This window comes from Metopolophium dirhodum, chromosome 5 (genome assembly GCF_019925205.1).
Source record: "Metopolophium dirhodum isolate CAU chromosome 5, ASM1992520v1, whole genome shotgun sequence".
NCBI classification, from domain to species: Eukaryota; Metazoa; Arthropoda; class Insecta; order Hemiptera; family Aphididae; genus Metopolophium; species Metopolophium dirhodum.
In genome coordinates this window covers 24,541,614-24,562,124 of record NC_083564.1, presented here as the reverse complement: position 1 = coordinate 24,562,124, position 20,511 = coordinate 24,541,614, and the positions used below count along the sequence as shown (strand labels likewise).

The 20,511-nt window shown below is 32.4% G+C and overlaps 1 protein-coding gene across 4 annotated transcripts in view; it reads right to left on the bottom strand.

The window, feature by feature from the left end:
• Positions 1–20,511, bottom strand: part of LOC132944689 (uncharacterized) — a 382,446-nt gene that overhangs the window by 299,018 nt on the left and 62,917 nt on the right. For all 4 annotated transcript variants that reach the window (XM_061014161.1, XM_061014160.1, XM_061014163.1 and 1 more), the window contains one exon: positions 19,189–19,236. The gene's annotated coding sequence lies outside the window, so the exon portion shown is untranslated. The remainder of the gene's footprint in view (positions 1–19,188; positions 19,237–20,511) is intronic.

Sequence of the window (20,511 nt, the reverse complement as noted above, 5' to 3'; positions counted from 1 at the left end):
AACGCGAGTTTATAGATAAAACGAATTCGGATTTTATTGTATCGCGCCGCGGAAAAGTTGGAAAACAATATAACGGACGTATTTCGCAATCGATTCATAGCAAATTTTCAGATCGGCGAGCCGATGGGTACTTATATATATATATACCGCACATAAACGATGAACAGGATTACCGCGCGAATCGTATTATAAAAACATTATCAGGATTGAAAAAACGTACTATATATCCGCATACTATACTATTGTATATCTGCAGCAGAGGTTACGACACGAAACGCATTTCGCAAATAAAAGCGTACATTAAAACAAAAGTAATTTAATCAAAAAAAGATATGCCATTTGTCAGACACGATTAGATCTGTTCGCATACGAGGTACCTATCTATATATATAAATACAATATAATAATTGCAGTGCGTGCGCTTGCCAAGTGATCGCATTGCGTCGTCGTCCCCGGAGGTACTCCGTAGTATATAAATGCTTAAGTGTTTGACTAAGTATATAATGCTCACGATAGAATATATACATATATAGAGCGATTAACCGAGCATGCCTCACGGTTTTCTTCGGTGATATTATGCTAAAGCGTTGTTCGACATGTGATTTTTGGAATTTTTTAATAATATTCTCGAGGAGCGCGTCACGTGTATTATAGCGATACTAACTCCTGTTTTTCGAAAAAGAACCACACTATATACTACCTTACGAGTTATTAAACGTTATATAGTAAGGAACTAAGGATAATAATATTACATAGGTCGGGTAAATATGGCAGCCATGAATTGATTTGAAAACCATTGCAATATCAATTCATCAACGTTTTACAATTTGTAAAAATTTTCCGAGTATAATGAACACTAGATTAAATATAATATTTCATATTATAATAATTTATATTTTTTTGAGACCATTTTTATCAACTATTTTTTTTTTTCGAAGGCTTCGACGACTGAGGTCATTAGCCTGTTAGGTTGGTAGGGTTGGTGCAGTAGGGTTGGGACTGTTGGTACGGTATCAACTATTATCTTTATTCTTTACTACAACTTAGACATTTCAATAACTCAGAAAACTATATACTGGTTCGATTAAGACAACATCAATATTTAAAAAAATTATCTAAAATTGGCAATAATTTAAAATGAAAAAGGGTAGTTCTCGTTTGAAAAATAAAAGTTCGTATCGCCACAGGACATTATCGTAATGTGGTACAAATCTCAAGTATTCCAAAGTATTATACGGCCTTTAAGAACCAATGTTTTAAAATTTCAATAATCATATTAGCTGCATTATATTAAAGAAAAAAGGGGGGTGGGCATGCTTGGTGAATCACCCTGTATCTTCATTTAGTATTCACTGAGCTAAGAAAAATCTAACGTAATTATAATATCGGGGAATCGTTCGTGAGGATAATAACAATAATAATAATTTAGTTTTTATTTTCAGTGCCCAGTACGGTTGTCACCTGCAATAATATTTCTTTTTCCTGTGATACATATTCAAATCTCGATAACTCGAATGTCTCAAGGGGAATGAAAACGAATTCGACTTTTATATTATTCGAGGTATATACACCTCAGACACAACTTAAAAACATTTAAAGAGACTAGAAAAAAATTCAAATGGTCGAGACTCTATTGTGTTTCTATATACTGATCGTATTCCGATGACTGATGAGGATTACGAGTTATTTGCGAATTTGCGATATTCGTGTGGTAACATTGTTCAAAGTCGGTATTATTGCGTCGCGGTCGTTCGACGCGTGCAAATCTACCACGGTATAATATTATATAATACGTCCGTGTTCGACATATTATTTTAACGATGCCAGAACCTGAGCCAATTATCGACAGGACACTTCATGGACACATCGCACAAAAAATCCCTAGTATTCTAAAATATTATATGGTCTTGAAGTTGGAATCTTATTATATAATATGTTCAAAATTTAGATTTTAAATAAACGCATTATTTAAGATAAAATGCAAGTGGGCATGCTTGATGAATCATCACCATGCAAAAACTAACGTAGTAATAATATCGGGTAATATTTCAGCAAAGATAATAATAATAATATTGTATTTATTTTTCAGCCCCAGTACCTACGGTTGTCGCTTGCAATAATTATTTTTGGTTATATTACTGTAGAGCTGTAAAGCGTCTCAATAACTCGAATACAAATTAATTCGAATTTTGTCCTTTCCTATGTACACCTTAAACACAGCGATCGCGGTAGTCGCGTGGTAACGTTGTCCAAAGTCGGTATTATTGCGTCGCGGTAGTCCGATGCGCGCACTACTACCAAGGTATAATATTATAATATTACGTCCGTGTTCGACATAATATTATTGTTTTAACGATTCCAGAACCTGAGCCAATTATCGTGAACTATTGTTTCCCTGTTTTGTTTCGGTCCATTAATTAGAATTCGCGTTCGTTAAAATATGCAGCGACGCTTGCCACCGAAATCAATGAATTTGGCCGAGCTCTGATTACGACGGCGGAGTGATATTAGTGGTCCGACTAAAAATACCGAAATTCGGGAATATAATAATATTTAAGTCTTTTTGTCACCAAATGAAATTCAATTTACTTGGCAAACAAGATGGTTTTTATTAAACTTATAAATATTCATCAGGAATTCCCGACCACGGCTACGATGGTATAATAAACAAAAAGAATTGTCAACGAATTATTATTTCGGGGATTTACGGTTCTTCGCGAACAACACTCGAAGCGAAATAACGCGCAAATAATGCGGCGGAAAAACTTATTTCGTCATCACACGACGAAAACGAATTAAAACACACTCTCTGCCGGTGCGGTGTTTTATAATAATTATTAATAATCGTATTGTGCACACACACACACACACACGCACACACACACACACACACACGTGAAACTTATATATAATATTATAATTCGGTCGGTCGGTGTATATTATTATTTTCTTCGTAGTACGAGTCCAATTAGCAAAGCCGTATAATAAGACACATACCTGCCTGAATGCGTGTCAATTAAAACGGTGCCACGCGAAGGCGATACGTGTAACAGAGATCGCACAATAATTAAATATATTATAATAACGTCGTCGTCGTTGTATATTATGCTGCGGACTGCAAATTCGACCGAAAAACATTTTATGTACGTTTTAAGCCGTTTATTAAAGACCCGTTTAAAGAACGACGCGTACGCGAGACGGATTTTCGGGGAAACAAAAATTGAAAATAAAGCGAACGAGAACGAAATATGCGACGCGACAGCTCGTTAAAATATAATATCATTGGCAAATCGTTGTATTTCGACCGACTCGATTTTCCGACGATCGAAATCGATTTCGAGTAACAAACGCCAGACACGCGCGCCGCTCGTTACGGTATGGTTCAATTTTCTTAATATTTCGCACGAGACGCCCGCGAAAATACCACTTAAACAGATGAATTTTAAATTTTAATACGAAATAATTATCGAAATTACCTCATTGTGTATTGTCGTGGTTCTTTCATTTTTATCAGGATAACCAACAATCTTGTACATCGTTGTGTAATAATAATATTGTACGAGCAGAGGTCATCATTATACGCTACAAATTTCATTTTGTTAAAAACAATATTAATCTTCACAAGATATAATATGATTCTCCTGTATAGATAACTCCTTTGTATTGATAATAATAATATATTTTGTTTATTTAAAATATTATTTATCTCGTACATATTTATATAAATAATATATATACCTAGTTCCCGTACGTATATTATCATTTTTTTTTTCATTAAAATTTGGTACATAGTTTTTTTTTTTTTGATTCGCAGACAATTTACAGTCGTTTTTCTTTCTTTTTAGTAAGTCCGCAAATAAAGGAAGGACTTTTTATTCAACGTAACAGCAGTACCACCGTAAGGGACAAAAATAATTTACGATTTATTTTCGCAATATAATGCTGCTAAAACGGGTTGATGGACATTTTTTAATGAAACGGCTACAACCCCTCTTCACTATCACACACACACACACCCACTCGCCCCATTCACACACAAACACACACACACACGCACAAAATTACGTTTCCTAATCCGTATGAAGGGTCTTGAGAAGTTTTTTTTTCCTTAATTTCACTCCCTTCTCTGTTGGTTCTCACCCCAAAACTTCTTTCAAACAATAAGGATTGCGTTTCAACGTTATCAAAACTGCTATCGTCCGTCCGCCACCTGTTGAGAACGGGTGCGTGAATACAGAGACACAATGGCACACAATACATATATATTTGTTTTTTATGGCACTGTTCATTATGATAATAGCTACAATAAGCGATTAAATTAAAAAAGATAAATACGCGTGCTTCTACTGTTTTATTGCTTTTTTTTTTGTCCGTCAATTATTTTAGTTCTTTGCCACCGCCCTTGTGACCGTCAAATATAACTGAGTATCATGTCTGTTATTATTACTGCAGTAGGTATGTATTAAAAACGTCCAAAATGCATAAAATATTAAAGTATTATAATATTAATATAATATATTGTATTAGATAGTCAAAGTACATTTATTTGATTTAAATTTTACTTTGTCTACATAAGTACCTCGCTTTATAGGTAGGTATATTCAGAGAAAAATTTTCTAAACTTCTGAACGCAATGTATACTATGATATATATCATATTATAATATGTTTAGAAGTTTTTAATCGTATAGGCAGTATAAAATGTATGATAATAATATGCAATAATATTATGGTACTAGTCAAGCTATAGTATTATACGTTTATCAAGATAAAATGTAATATACCGTGGTTAAAAACAAATACCATATTATACGAAATTCAAATATCGTGTTTTGAATTGTAAACCGATGAGACCGATGATGTTAAGCCATGGTTAGCAATTATTTATATTGATAACTATATAGGTTTAACTACACTATATATTTTAATCTCCATTATCTTCTCGGTATTTCTCAACCCAATGCGTTTCTGTAACATCTTAATTCACATTTCGCGTTCTGCATCGCCGGCCTTCCTTTAGTCTGCAGGTCTATATCATATACTTGTATTTCAGTGTAATTTAAATATTATAATATTATGTCATCTACGCTAATCCAACATTATTATTTTTTCAACCCAGTCTTTAATCAGACCAGTTTCTATCTGTTTACTTTCTCGTGGATACCGTGCGAGATTATCTCTCTATATTACAAAATAAAGTCTTGAAAAATAGTCCCGTCGAACAATATTACTATAAAAAGTGGCATTACCTACAGCCTATAGCAGCCTATAGCTAGCACCAACCATAGGCTAGCTCAAATGTACACTCGTCCCAAATTATTAGGTAGTTCAATTTACAAACAGTGAATTTCTAAACATTGATTAATGTGCTTTCGTTATAATGGTGAATTTTATGACGATAATATATGCAAAATAATTAAACATTTAATAACTACAACCTTTAAATTTAGTCATGCATAATAAACAAAAAATGTTTTGATCAAAATATGCTTACGGCATTGAAATACATCAAATAAATCAAATAAACGTACACTATTATAAATCACGGCATAAGAGTAAATATATATAGGTTAATCATATATTAGTGAAATATATTCAAACATGTATACAATATATTATTTCAAATGTTCCAAATATTTTTAATTAAATACCATCATTCATCACTCCATACATAACATTTTCTTTTATTTTACATTTTTATCGTACGCTTTATGTATATAAATTGCACGTGATATTTTCTACTCTTGGTCTGTTAAATAAAAATGAATGTTACAAAATAAAACTAACTGATCATGTATAATTTGTTTTTTTTATTTGCTATTATTATATTATGCCGCACCTAATAACTTTGTTTTACGAAACTCGCGTTTTATTATTTATTAATACTCCCTCAGCAATTATTGAACATTTTACAACTCAAATTATAAAAACATAATATAAATATAATTCGAGAAATATAACTCCAAAATAGATATTTCATGAATAAGATATAAATAATTTGGAACTTTTCTAAAATTTTAAAATATTAAAGTTATTTTAGCGTATTACTATAATATAATAGTAATATTATTTGTTATAGTTATATTATGTGAATATTATAATATGTTTCATCGAAATACAGAATAGCATAAAAAAAATAAATATATATTCATAAGTGGCTAACATCACGAGTAACAAAAACAAAAAACCCAAACTTATTTAATTTGAAAACAGATGATTATACGGGATCTACTATGCGTTTTGAGAGTACTTATACAATAATAATTAATTGTATGCATCTCTACAGCGTTTCGAAACTTTCAACCATATTGCGGTCAGGTAGGTACTTAATAATTATATCGTCACTCTATATAATAGTATTTCAAAACGTATAAATAATAATAAGTGCTGCAGGATATATTGTAATGTATTATTATTTCCTTCCACGTGTTATTTACCACTAGTGTTTCTATATAATATAATGACACCCGAATAATTGTTTTTTTTTCATAATAACTTGTGCGCGTTAATTTTATTATTTGTGCCACTATATAATTATATAGTGAAAATAGCACAAGATTTGTTTTTTTACCTAAAGAAACTCACCATCTTTAGATCATAACTGATGAGAATAATGCAATAAGGAAAAAGGATTGTAATTCGTGACTACTCTAACATAATGATGACCATTGAACGTACATGCGGGTTCGGATTGAAATACAGATATTAGTAACGGCGTGATTATTTCTTATAATATACAAATATATTTCATTTATAACTACCTGTTAATGGAATAAACTTATTAATTTCGATTTTTTTTCCCCATACAAATGTTATTTTTACGTTTCTTAATTATAAAAAAAAAATGTATCAATAAATTGATATTTCATGTTAAATTATCAATTCATTACCAATAATATATTTTGTATGTGTTTACGGTTTAAATAATAGATAAAATCTGAAAGGATCGCATGGTCACAAAGATTGTAAATTTCGTGTGAAATTACTGTTAAAAGTAACGCTAAGGAATAAGGAATCGGAATAACATGATATTTTCGGTTTATATATTATCACTGATAAAAACCAAACGAATGAACCAATAGTATTAATTGGATACTTCTGCACACGACGACAATTTAGAAACTTGTAACCCAGATAACAACTGTTTGTCTAAGAAATAAGATAACTAGTGTGGTAAACTCCCAAGACATTTTAAATGCAACTTGTGTCACAATCTACTAGATATACGACCTAAAAACCAATAATCCCCCTTCCCCCAAAGAAAAATTTAAGTGGAACTAACTTCCGTGAAAATGATTCATATACATAAATAATTACTCACAGCACAGCGTGCTTATTGTTCCTACGAACAGATGGTAAATATTTTGCGGAAATAAAAAAAAAAATTGACAAGATAATAACTAATTGAAAAATTGCTTTATTTTACGTTAGAAATTCTTTTCTTTTATAAACATATTCAGTTATTTTCTTACCGTTCGAAAAATTCAACATTTTGAACCGTATAGTCATAATCGATAACAATATGAATGGCTAACATAAATAATTACTTGAAAAATATGGAATTGAAACGCATGAATAAAACTAACGAACGCAATCGTACACAATTGATCATAGTAAGATATCACAGAAGTTTTTTACGAATATTATATTAAACTATGATAAAACGGTTAATAATTTAAAAATCATTTAAGAAGTCACAGTGCCGTACCGGCATTTTACGGACATGGGGTGAAAGGCACCTATAACATCAAAGGACTAACCTCCATTATCTGAAACTCTACAATTTCTTGGATTTCTATTCATACACGTTCTCCGTCACTCTGCATATATATAAATCTTCGTTTCCTTTTTTTTTTCGTTTAATTTGTTTGAACTCTGCTGCGAGTCTGCGAGTAACGATGATAGCAAGACAATTTTTTTTTAATGGACTCCGTATAAATATAATAATATTTACAGCCGCACGGCAGTTTAATAAATATAATATCATTAGAAAATATTTTATTATTTTTCTTAACATTATACAGCAGGAGTAACGCACAAATATTCACAATATTCAATATCACAATAATTATTAACCGCGTAGTACCCAGCTAGATTATTTCAGAACAATACGATTAGTTCATATCACATTTAATCATTTAATTTATTTATTTCACTACGTAAAAATAATGTATACCCCCAAGTAAATATCGGAGGGTCGTCCAGGACGTGAAGTCATTTTTAGTGAGATAGGAGGATGGAAAATCATCGTCGCGGGCACCAAAGTTATCAGCAGTTTCGATATATTTTTTATGTTTCTAAATTTCTAATACGACTAGTTTGAAATACGATTTCCTCGCATATATAATATACACATATTGTGTTTGCATAATATACGTTCGTGTTTTAATTGCCAGATGCAAAATTGTATGGCAGTGATTCATTTAACATTCCGAATATTCACCGAATAAGTGCGACGCGGTGTCCTAAAAAAACATCAATTAAAATACAAAAATCTTTTCAGATATTTTTGAGTAATCAATTGTTTTTTTTTTTTTTGTATAAACGTCATCCCAAAATAAACGACCGTCAAATGGATCACAATGCAACCCGAACACAAACGCAATACGAATATAAATTGAAATTCTCTTATGAATAATGCAACGGCGATGGACGTTTTAAATGTTTTTATGCTCCTCCTTTTGACATTATTTCAGCTGATAAACTGTAATCATTTTATACTTTTATTCCTTATTTACTTCACTGTGACGCGTTGAGGACAGTTTTGCTTTGTACACCCTTTGTTTTTATCGATAGGATTCCTCGACGTCTTTTCCCACAATAATTTTGCACATTCTCAAGAGCGTTACCGGTCATTTTATTTAATTTTATTTAACATTTTTTTTCTCAGTCCGCATTCTCTCCGTAGTAATTTTTTTATTTGTATAGATACAGTTACTGTTTTTAATCTTATTTCGGATTAAGCCCACCATGCCTGATCTCTTTTTTTTTTCATAATATCTAGTTCACTGATTCGTTTACATTGTGAAGTTAACACTACACTTTTTAATACGATTAAAATACGATGTAAATTTAACTATCTACAAATAACACAATTACCCTAAATCCACCTATTAATTATTTATTTAATGTTATTTTATTTCAGTTGAAATAATATCAATACTGTATGCAAATGTCGAATTGATAATATTATAACATAATAATAATATTAAACTGGAACAGACTTACATGCATATTATAATAACAATGTATATTATACATTATAATTGTCTGACACGTTTTCATTTCATACAATATAATATTTTCTCATTAATTCCTAATAATTCAGACTTGATAATAATGACAACATATTATAATATAATAATATATTAAGACTTCTAATAGGCTCGGCGAAACAACCGCGAAGACGATAATATTATAGGTGCGCGTAAAATCAGTCTCTATGATTGTTCTAATTTTACTAATGTATATAATATTAACATGGGTGGGTATAGTTATAATTTATCAAAGTCGTTGCGTTTATGCGTGTGTTATTACGCATATTATTGACTGCTATTGTTTGCCGGTCGTTTCTGCGCGCAGACGTAAATATTTATGAACACGTAAAGAATGAAAAAAAAGGAACTGAAAAATTCAAAAATATATAAACAGCAATAAATCATCTAGACCACTAGATAGTTCCGGTTATGTTGAATAATAATTTTTTTTTTTGCCACGTGCATACATGAAATTTTTATTTCACATGCTCTACACCGAACAGGTGCGTCGCAATCAAATAGATGATGTGCTGAATATTTCAACGCCGACCGCTTGTCAAGACGCTGAAACCGTTGCCGCAGCCACCACCTCCACAGCGTAAGTACGGGTGGAGGTGTACAACACCGGTGGCGTGGGGTTATATTTGTATATAAATATATGAAAGTTTCCACGAGCTCTTTCCCGTCGGGCTTCTCATCCCCTTTTATTTTTTTTTTCGGTCACGGTGCAAGATTATTTACGCGTATATATGTGTATGGAGAGATAAAAAAAAATATGAAGGAAAAAAGCGTATATAGACGAAACGTCGTGCATTAAGTATGCGACGAAACAAGACGAACGGCGAGCTGTGAGAGGGGTGGCGGGGGGAGAGGAAATGGCATCCCCGCGAGTGTTGCAACCGCGGCGAGGTAAATATTCAACACGGGCCCCCGGCCACGATATAAAGAATATGCAGCGGCTCCGTGGTCGTGGGAGGGTAGGGTTTTGCAGCACAAATGGGGTGGTGGGGGGGGGGGGGCGAGGATGATAATGTATTGCTCTCTTCTTTTGGTCGTTCAATAATAACAAGGAAATCTTCTGCGGTTACTAAATTGACTGTCTGAACGAAAAGAATAATAATAATAATATATATACCTAGTAAAATCGTAACACGCTGCGGGGGGTAAGACTATGTGTTCGAAAACGTTTTTTATTTATTTTTTTATAAACCTCGTGTGTGAGTGCGTGTGTGCAGTGAGACGTCGTTAACTTCGGTGTATCATTAGAAACGAAGAAACGGCAAACCGGCTTATAATAATATTCCATTGACGGATACTTTTTTATTATTACTATTGTCATCATATTATTATTATGTATTCCTGCAACTGTTATACTTGTAACCCTCTTTAAACATTCCGAACTCCCTCTGAAAATAAATGCCATAACAATGTTGATAATAATAATATAAAAGCGTTACCCGCGTTAATAATAATATATGAATACAAAATATTGTATACGTGATATTGTTACGCATTTCAGTATTATATCGACAATTGCTGTCAATAATAATTGTTATAATAATATTTTGCCGATCCCAATATATTCGAGTGCACGGCTAGCTGGTGCACAGTTAATAATTGGTGCATTCCGGCAAAGGATTTGTCACTCCGCGTTCGTTAAAACTCTATCGCTATATATATGCTAGGGTTTTAAAATTTCATGAAATTTATTTTCTTGAAATATTTCATTTCCATGAAAAATAAAAATAAAATGATTATTATATCTAAAAGTTTATAATCGTCAACTTCCAAGTGAAAATTTTTAAAAGTTGGTTTATTGTATGAAACAAAGAAAATATGTAAAATATTTACAAATAAATATATAATTTATAAATTGTTTAACAAATCTATAATATAACAAATTTAAACATTGCCTTTTAACTCTTATAAGTTACAAACTCATAAACCAACTCAACATCATTACTCGACATATTGTTTGAGAGCCATGGATCTGCGAATGCATATTATATTATACTATATTATAATTATATTATAATATTATATTCACAATGTATAGACATAAACCACTTTTAATAGCCGTGAGTCATGACCTTTTACAATATACAAAATATGATCTAAGTATAAATAAAAGAGTACAGAGCACCTTCACATCACTAAGTCACATACACATACTTATACGACTTTTGTACACTATTATTTCATTCGCTGTTGATATTGACTTCAACTTTATTTCAAACTATTAACTTCTGGATCGCTGGTAGTCCGAATACAACAATATTTTAAAACTCATATTTAAAAATATTTTTACTCTCAAAATAATGATAGTAATATTTTTCATAACTACATATTATTATAGAATATACAAATATGAAATAATAAATCAATAAAAATAACATGTTTCGATTGAAAAATTCCAAGTGAAATATTTCAAATTCAGAACCCTAGCCATAAATTACTCCATGATCAAGTGTACGCAATATATCGATGAACATAATATATTTGTTTAAGCTGTTAAAATAATCTGCGAACCGATAAAACAAAGAAAAAGGTACGGTGTTGGATCAAAAAAAAAAAAAAACTGTTTTTCAACAACAACAATTTGTTGCATACAGCACATCAGCATAACACGTCGAGGCTTAATAATTATATATTGGTTAGGCTAATTGTTGTTCAAAATTGATATGTAGTATTTTTGGGGGGTCGAGCGGTCTAACGCGACGGATTCGGCACAGCCGGTCCGAGTTCGATTCTCGACCACCGGGCGGCATTTTTCTCCGTGCAAGTCACGGTGTCCGGAGAACAAGTGCCGCCATCCCCCACCCGGGCATGGCAGATACCTACGGGTGCCCAATCAAAAATTCTGCCGAACCCAACACACACGTGTTCCTCCCCCCTACCAACTTAAAAACCTACAGTAAAACTAAAAAATAGCTAATGGCCTCAGCTCCCGGGCTCAAGATCAATTAAAAAAAAAAAAAAAACGCTATTGCGTTGCGTTTAACAATGCCTATATGTTGTAATCGCCATATAATAATACACATTGAGTATAATATATAATGCCAGTTAGTGTGAAATATTTTATCACAAAATATGTATCAACTGTAGGTTACAGCAGTTACAATAAAATCTAATTCTTGAATAATAATATTTTAAGGTTTAACATGAGATATGCATTCTAATAATAAAATAAAAATTTAGAAATCTAATCTTAATAAACAGATAAAAACCAAGGAAGAATCGATAAGTCACTCTGCTGTGATGAATAGGGGTCGAGTGTAACTAATGACTAACTAACACTAACTCGTCATTGAGTGCCTATATTGGAGACGTGTATAATTTTAATTCAAAGATAAATCATTTAAATAATTGTATTTTGTATACAAAAAACGGTATTCTGAATGAAAATGGTATGTCAACTTATTATTTCCTAAGTATGATATTTTATTGTTTATTTTCTACTATGAGTAATTTATTTTTCTATTAGATATAACCAAATTTTTACCCAAAGCAGTTTCAAAAATTGCATATAATAATATTATTTCCAATAATAATATATTGCATTAATAGCTGTTGTTAACTTATAAGTCAACACCGACGTACCGCAGAACGAGGTTTTCGTTGTATAAATAGTTTAAAATTAATTTAAACACTTTGAAAATTGCATTGTGTATGGTAAATAATGATTTACGTAATGGTGAAAAGTTTCAAGCCCCTTCAAAAATGTTTTTTAAATAACATCAAAACATCTGAAATCATTATTTTTCGTTTAAATATCAAATATTACGACAACATTTGAACTTTAAATATTAAATGTTTATAAAAAATTAAAAATAATAAATTGTGCATACCTATGTATTTTTAAAGATTTTTAGGTTTCTGTAAGAAAAACTTTTGAAGGACCTAGAAACCAAAAATTAAATGTTCAGGCTTCAGCCTTAGGTTGATAAAAATGTCGTGAATTTTTAACTACAAAATAATTTACAACATATTTTCGTGATTTTGGACTTAGAACGATTATAAAAAGAAAATTGGGACGATCTATATTTTTCATTGTTTGTTTGACCCTCAAATCTACAAACTAGGTCCAATCTTTTATCAGTGACCTGTTTCTATGTTTAAGATCGAAATTTTTTTTATGTACTGTAAAATGAGTACACAAACAAACAAAAAGTCACAAACACATTTTGGTAAAACCTAAACATTCATCACTATACACTTTGAATCTAATATATAAAAAAAAATGTGGTAAACTAAAATCGAGTCAATCTCATTCTGCAATACCAAATGTTAAATCATAAAATTAGAACAAATTAATTCAGAGGCGTCATTTTATGTGTTGCAGGGTAGTCTTATATGTATACTTAAAATTTATCAAGATTGCATTTTGGCATGACTATCATTTTTCTGAGCCAAGCAAAAATAATCTTTTTTATTTTTAATTAGTCACTATTGGCCACTATGGCCATGCGATATTATTATTTAAATGCAATATAAAAATGTTTGGTTTGTATTAAATATTATAATGTGACATGTGACTGAGGATTTCAGGATATTTTATTTTATATACAACGGTTTTAGGTACAATATAGTGTCTATTAATATTTAAATAATTTAAGAACTTACTTAATTAGTATTATTAGGTATACAATATTCATAATATTATATTAGATAGAAAATATTAATATTCTAATTTTCTAAAGTACTGTACATGATAAAGGCCTGCTGAAATTTTTTTGCCCCACCTAGTTGAAAGTTGTTGGTATACCTTTCAAAAAATTTAAATGAATTAATTTATATTTTATAGAGGCTAAACGTATTTTCAACTCATACATAAACCTGTATGTCATTATATAAGCAAACTATATAAGTTAAGATTACCTCATATTATATACCTAATACCTATACAAAATATTATTTTATTACAGTATTGCGTTATTAATTTATATAATAATAGCCACTAATGTTATTATTTGTTTTATTACAAACATTTTATAATGTTATATAATTACCATATCCGTATTTAAACTATAGCTTTATTCGGTTTTAAACTTACGAAAATTATAATTAACATATTCACCAAAAAAAAATATATATATAGAGATATACAATATTGGTAGTTACTAGTTAGTATATACAGTTTATCAAATGGTAGAGTTAAGAACCTTTCAGTAACACCTTTCCGTTTCCCATAGTCATTCAATAAGGATTTCATTGATTTTTTTTTTTACCAAACAACGTTGTTCCGCGGTGAAACTAATTTATTTCATAAACTACAATGGGTCGTCCGTGGACATTATAAAAATCACGAGACAGCTTATACCCTGTTTTATGATAAGTTTGATCGCATTAATAATAATAACAATAACAACATTAAGCTTTACAAATGGTGTATTATAGATTGTGCAATTCGATATTGCCGGCTTATTGGCTTATAAAAGTCTAAAGTGTCAAGAAAGCAACAGTTTAAATTTACTAACAGCCAGCGTTGGTAAACATCGACTTAATATTATAAAATACATAATATAATATTATTATTGCAAAGCCGAACATCGAGCGCCGTGCGATGGATGCAATGCAACTATCGTCGCAATAATAAAAAAAATCATATTGGACACAATGAAAACATTATACCTACTCCTCGGAAATCGGGTATACGGTTGAACTCTTTACAGTCGAGAAAATATAAACACGCGACACATTATTATAATATAATATTGCGTTGCACACGACAGTTGCAGACTTCAGTAGTACACAATAATAATAATAATAATAATAATAATAACGACAATATATTATGTTATGTCCCTGCACTGCGATACATTATAACATTGATATTGATACGAGACGAGATGAAAAGAAAAATACACCGCGTCACTCGCGACGTGTATGATAACAATATAATATAGGTATTATTATGACGTCGAATGAGGGCGGATCGCGGGTCAACGCCGCCGGTACGACACGATACCGAGTATAATGACGTCATTATTGCAATATAATAATATAATGTGCGCGACGATTGAGTTTAAGAGGAGAAGTCCGCGGATCGGATATCATATTATATTAATTCCCGAAATCGTCGTACGATGTAGGTACTATATATATATGGGCACGAGTTCCGAGTCCAATTATATGTGCGTCGGCGTTGCACGACTTACTATAATATTATAATAATTTAACACGCGTCACGTCTTACATAATATATATATAGTGCCGGTCAAACGGGTGGTGATGCGAGGTGGATATTCCCTCTCCCGTGACCCTTCTCCGATATTTACGACAACTTGGACAAACCGCGTGGACGGTATAGGTAACCATAAATTATATTTTTAACGAACGAATAGCGTGTAGGATTGTAAAAATCAGCCCCCCACACCCGTACAACGATGATGACGAAATCATTCGACCGCCGCAACTGCGTCCGCCAACAATATTACGTGTGTCGGTCATCGGCCTGTCTCTATCGCGGTAGCTGTACTTTAGACATACGCATTATATTGTATTGTTACATTGCGAGGACAGAGGAACCAAAGTCGAGAAGGATAATAAGCTAGATATAGTAGGTATATTATATATATATATGTAAACGTACGCGGTGCGCGCGCCCTCACAAGCGACACTACAAAGAGATAATTCCGAAGATATAATATTGTGCTGGGCGAGTGGAAACAATGTCGTCTCTCACTGCGCCTACCTAGACGTCATTGTGTGCGGTCGCGTGCACAGTGCCATATATATATTATGTGTGTGTGTGTGTGTGTGTGTGTGTACATCTGTGCATGTGTATTATAGCTATATAATACCGCTACGGGCCGCGTAATTCCCAGACAAAAGCGACGACCGGAGCTGAGGACGGAACAATAATTTCCCGACTAATAAAATCGAAATCCGATTGGTTTCGATCCGACGACGTCGACAGTGTTCTGGTCTCGGTGCGGTATCAGTATATGTACCCTGTCCGTCGTCAATTTCGAACACGGTCAGTGTAAGCTCATCCCCGCGCACTCCCACCTATCGAAATCCGGTTTAACCGCGGTAACCCTCGCGGCGCCCTTGAATAACTACGGTACAAGACCGATAGCGCGCCTTTGGTTCGAATCGATTGCGTTTTCAATCTGCAGCCATGATTTGACATAATATCATTACTATTATTATTATTATTTATAACAGTGGAGGGGATTAAATTTCCACGCGGTGTGCAGAGAAATAAGCCGAACTCTATAGGGTCTAGGTAGGTATAAATCACGAAATCGACCACCGCCGTTGTGACGTAACCTGACGGCTTATTTAGGGGGTCTCTCAAAGGGGCGCCGTCGATAGAGGTTAAATTTTTTTCAAAGTATTAAGTTATAAAAATTATAAATAATCAATTTTTAAATTTTATTGGATTTGTTAATAAATTTTATTAGTGATAACTGATAAGTAATAACCTATATATTTTCTTATTATATCTTTTACATTTCTATACATATTTCTATATACCTGTATGTATATATATATGTTATACATATCATGTATTTTATTATATTGTCATAGGCCATAGCCCATAGGTAAAATTGAGAAAAAAGGCTATAATCTAAAATTATAAATGGAGTTGTAATGGTAAAATAAAAGCGTTTTCTGAAGCATAAGTACAATGAAGAGGAAAATAGACATTTTAGGGTAAGTATTACTTTTAACGGAGAGAAAAAGTAAATTTTCTTATTAGAGGGAGCTTAAAAGTGGTTTGTGACGACGAGTAAAAGGAAACTGTGAAAAAAAGGGGCGCCAAAATCGTAAATACGCCTCTGGCGAGCCCGTCAAAGCGATTGCTGTCGCAGAACTGCATCGTTACAACCATCATCGAGGGCTGCGCGGTATTCAAGGTATTATGTTTTTGGGAGTATTTTTTTTCAGCACTATTTCCGACCACTGTAAAATATTATATAATAATATTATACTCGGGCCGCGTTATTATTATAACGTCGTGACGTAAGAGATGAATATAATATGATATCGAGCTCGAGTCGAAGCCTCGTTTGAACGTGCACACATCTATGATGCGTTTTCCGTCCGCTCTCGCCGCCCGTGGCAGCCCACCGCACGATGTAGCGGAGGAAATTTACTATTTATTTGGTCAGCGTACGGAAACAAGCCCGTTTTTACATTCAACACATCAGTAATACGTGTGTGTCGAGCATGAATTTCTCTGTTCGGTACGTGCCGCCGAGCTGTTGGAAATATTATCGAGGTTATACTCTGGCCGTGGCGTGTACGGCGGCACGCTCGACGAATACGCAATAAGCCCGTGTCCAAATATTACGGAATACCACTTTAGGCGTCGGGAGAAAAAATTAAAAAGAAAAACAGTAGTAGTAGTAGTAGTGAGGAGGTGGGAGGAAGGTTTGGTGAAAGAGGGAGAAGACACGAGAAGTGTATAGGAGAGAACGAAAACGGAAGAAAAGAAAAGGGGAAAAACCGAGAGAAAAAGACGACAGCGGCGGAGACAATGACGGCGGCGGTTCTTCTCTTTGCTGCAGTGCGTGTCCGAAAAAGAAAATATATATATAATATATAAATAAGAGACGGACAAATAAATTCGAGAAAAAGAAGAATAAGACCAAAAGGACTGCGGGATGACCTGCTGACAAAGTACAAAACCGAGAACAATAATAATATAACGTCACTATTGGAAATGACATGATAAATATTCGTCTTTCCGATGCGCGCTGCGCTCTTCGCGCGGAATAACAATTGTTTTCTATTTATTTATTTTTTTTTTTTTTGTCGTCGCGAGTGACAAACAGCCTGCGGACCTTAGTCGTGTATTCGACTTGATGACATATACTAGTGTTGTCAAAAGCGTTCTGGAACTTCAGTGGCGTATTGTGTAATTTTTTTCGCGCGAAAAATATTATTTATCGTTTTACTTCAACGCGAGCGAGTGGTAAAATGGATATATACCACCTACCGTGGTTATATATTTCAATGTATTATTTGTTATTACCTATAATATTGCCTAACCTCTTTCGAAGTGCATTAATTAGGCGATTAAAGCAGTCGTAATAATTAATAAACCAAAATAATAATTAATCAATTAAAACATTTCCTTTTTTTTCTTTAAAAAAATATTTTTTAAATGTTGGTAGGTAATTATTTTTTTCACGGGAAAACTTTAATCACTGAACATTAATATTTTTTTTTTTTTTAATAATAATCGTCGTACGAATTTATTTTTTTACTTGAAAAAATTCTTCCGGACCTTAAGTATGACACTATGACGTCATGATGGTTTAACTAAATACAAAAATTTGTTTGGTTGACTTAACGTTTAGTATTTATATAATAATCAGATTTAACGGTTACAATTTACGATATAATACACATTACACATGGTATGATATATAATAACAATCGTCTAAAAGGCTTAAAGTTTCTGCAATGTAAAATGATGGTTGAAGTTTTTCGGGTTTTCGGGTTTAGTAGAGTTCGAAAACAGTAATATTATCAGTTGTAATGTGCTGGGTATCTTTCGCTCCATTAACGATTTTCATACGATATATATTATATTATTTTCATATGTCACACGAAATGCACACGTTTGGGGCGTGTGTAAAAATGGACTGGTAAATTTATTGTAACACCATACGCAGTATAATATTTAAATACGAACATAATATATTTTGTATGCATAGTGTTTTTTACGCACTGATGTAATCATCAGTCCATTACATGGTTTGTTTAAAATTTATGGTTTTATATCTGAATGTGTATCACCCATTAATGAGCATAACTCGAATAAACGTCACATTAATATTACACGATATTCGACCATAACTTAAAACGCGTTACTAATCCACGGGAAGTAATTATAACTTATAATAAGACCATCTCGTGGTACCTATATAAACTATTATATAGCTATACTAAAATAATTTAAACATTTTTTTTACCTGTTTAATGGTTAGAACTACGTCGCCAATCTGCACGCTGCATACAATCTAAAATATAAAAATATTTTTTATTATGAATTCGTTAAGAAATAATATTGTATTATCAATAATAATAATAATAATACTAATAATTTTAACAATCATTCGAACGAACCGATGAACAGTTCTTATAAGCTCTTGTAACCTTTTATTATTATATTATATAGATAAATATTTAACCTTTTTTTCCGTAGTTTGTTTATTTTATGATTTCAAGTTGTATCTACTTAAAAGAAAAATACAATTATACAAACTATACAAGAGATCAAATGAAGTAATTAACTGAATAACAAGGGTAATTGTTTGTGCATTGTTTGAAATCCATTCATGGAGAGATAACCTATTATGTCCGCACGAAAGTTTTATTAAATTATTACCATCTTTTTGCATACTGCAAATAAAATGTACTATTACACATCAACAAGTATTCAACGACCGACGAACTAGATCTTTAAATTTCCAATTAAAATCAAACGAATCAAATAGTATTATACAGCCAGTGTTTTTAATCCTTAATTAGGTATTAAATTTACGGATATAATAATATTATAGCCGCACCGGAAAAGATCGATCGATGCATTGAACGGGTCGTGTCGTCCCGGCGATACGCCTCTTCTAAATTGTGGTGATTTATTACTATTATATCGATAAGCCGATTGTTATATTTTTGTCTACGTTGTCGGCAGGTATCGACCCGACGATTCGGGCCGACCGCTGCGACAACGTAGACCAGTTTTATTTTGTACTGATATACTTTTAGTAGTTGTTCGACACCGCTCGCCAAGTTACGGCGCGTGTCAATAAATAAATATGTTTTCACCTTAAATCATTCTGTTCTAATTTATTTTTCCTTAATTAACCACTCTTGCCCATCAGTTTCAGAAGTGGGATCGTTTTCAGATTCAACTGAATCAAATATGAATGTAATTGTTATTGTGTAATTTTTTTTTTACCGAATGCTTATTTGAATGTGAATATTAACCAGTATGTCAAAACCACCGAATGCGAACACCGGAGTTGTTACACGATCTCGTAGCAACATGAATGAAGAAGAAAATGTTAACAACGAAGGACAGGAGAATGGACCGAATGATGTGCAGGGAAGTCGCAGTAACACGTCCAATGAAACGAATGATACACCGGAAGCGCACGCCAATATACCGAACGAACCGAATGAACTGAATGTTGATACAAGTAATGTGAATGCGAATACACTACTTTGTACTTTATTGTCACAAAACGCCATGTTAATGGAGCTGCTGAAGTCACAACAAGATAGAAAAC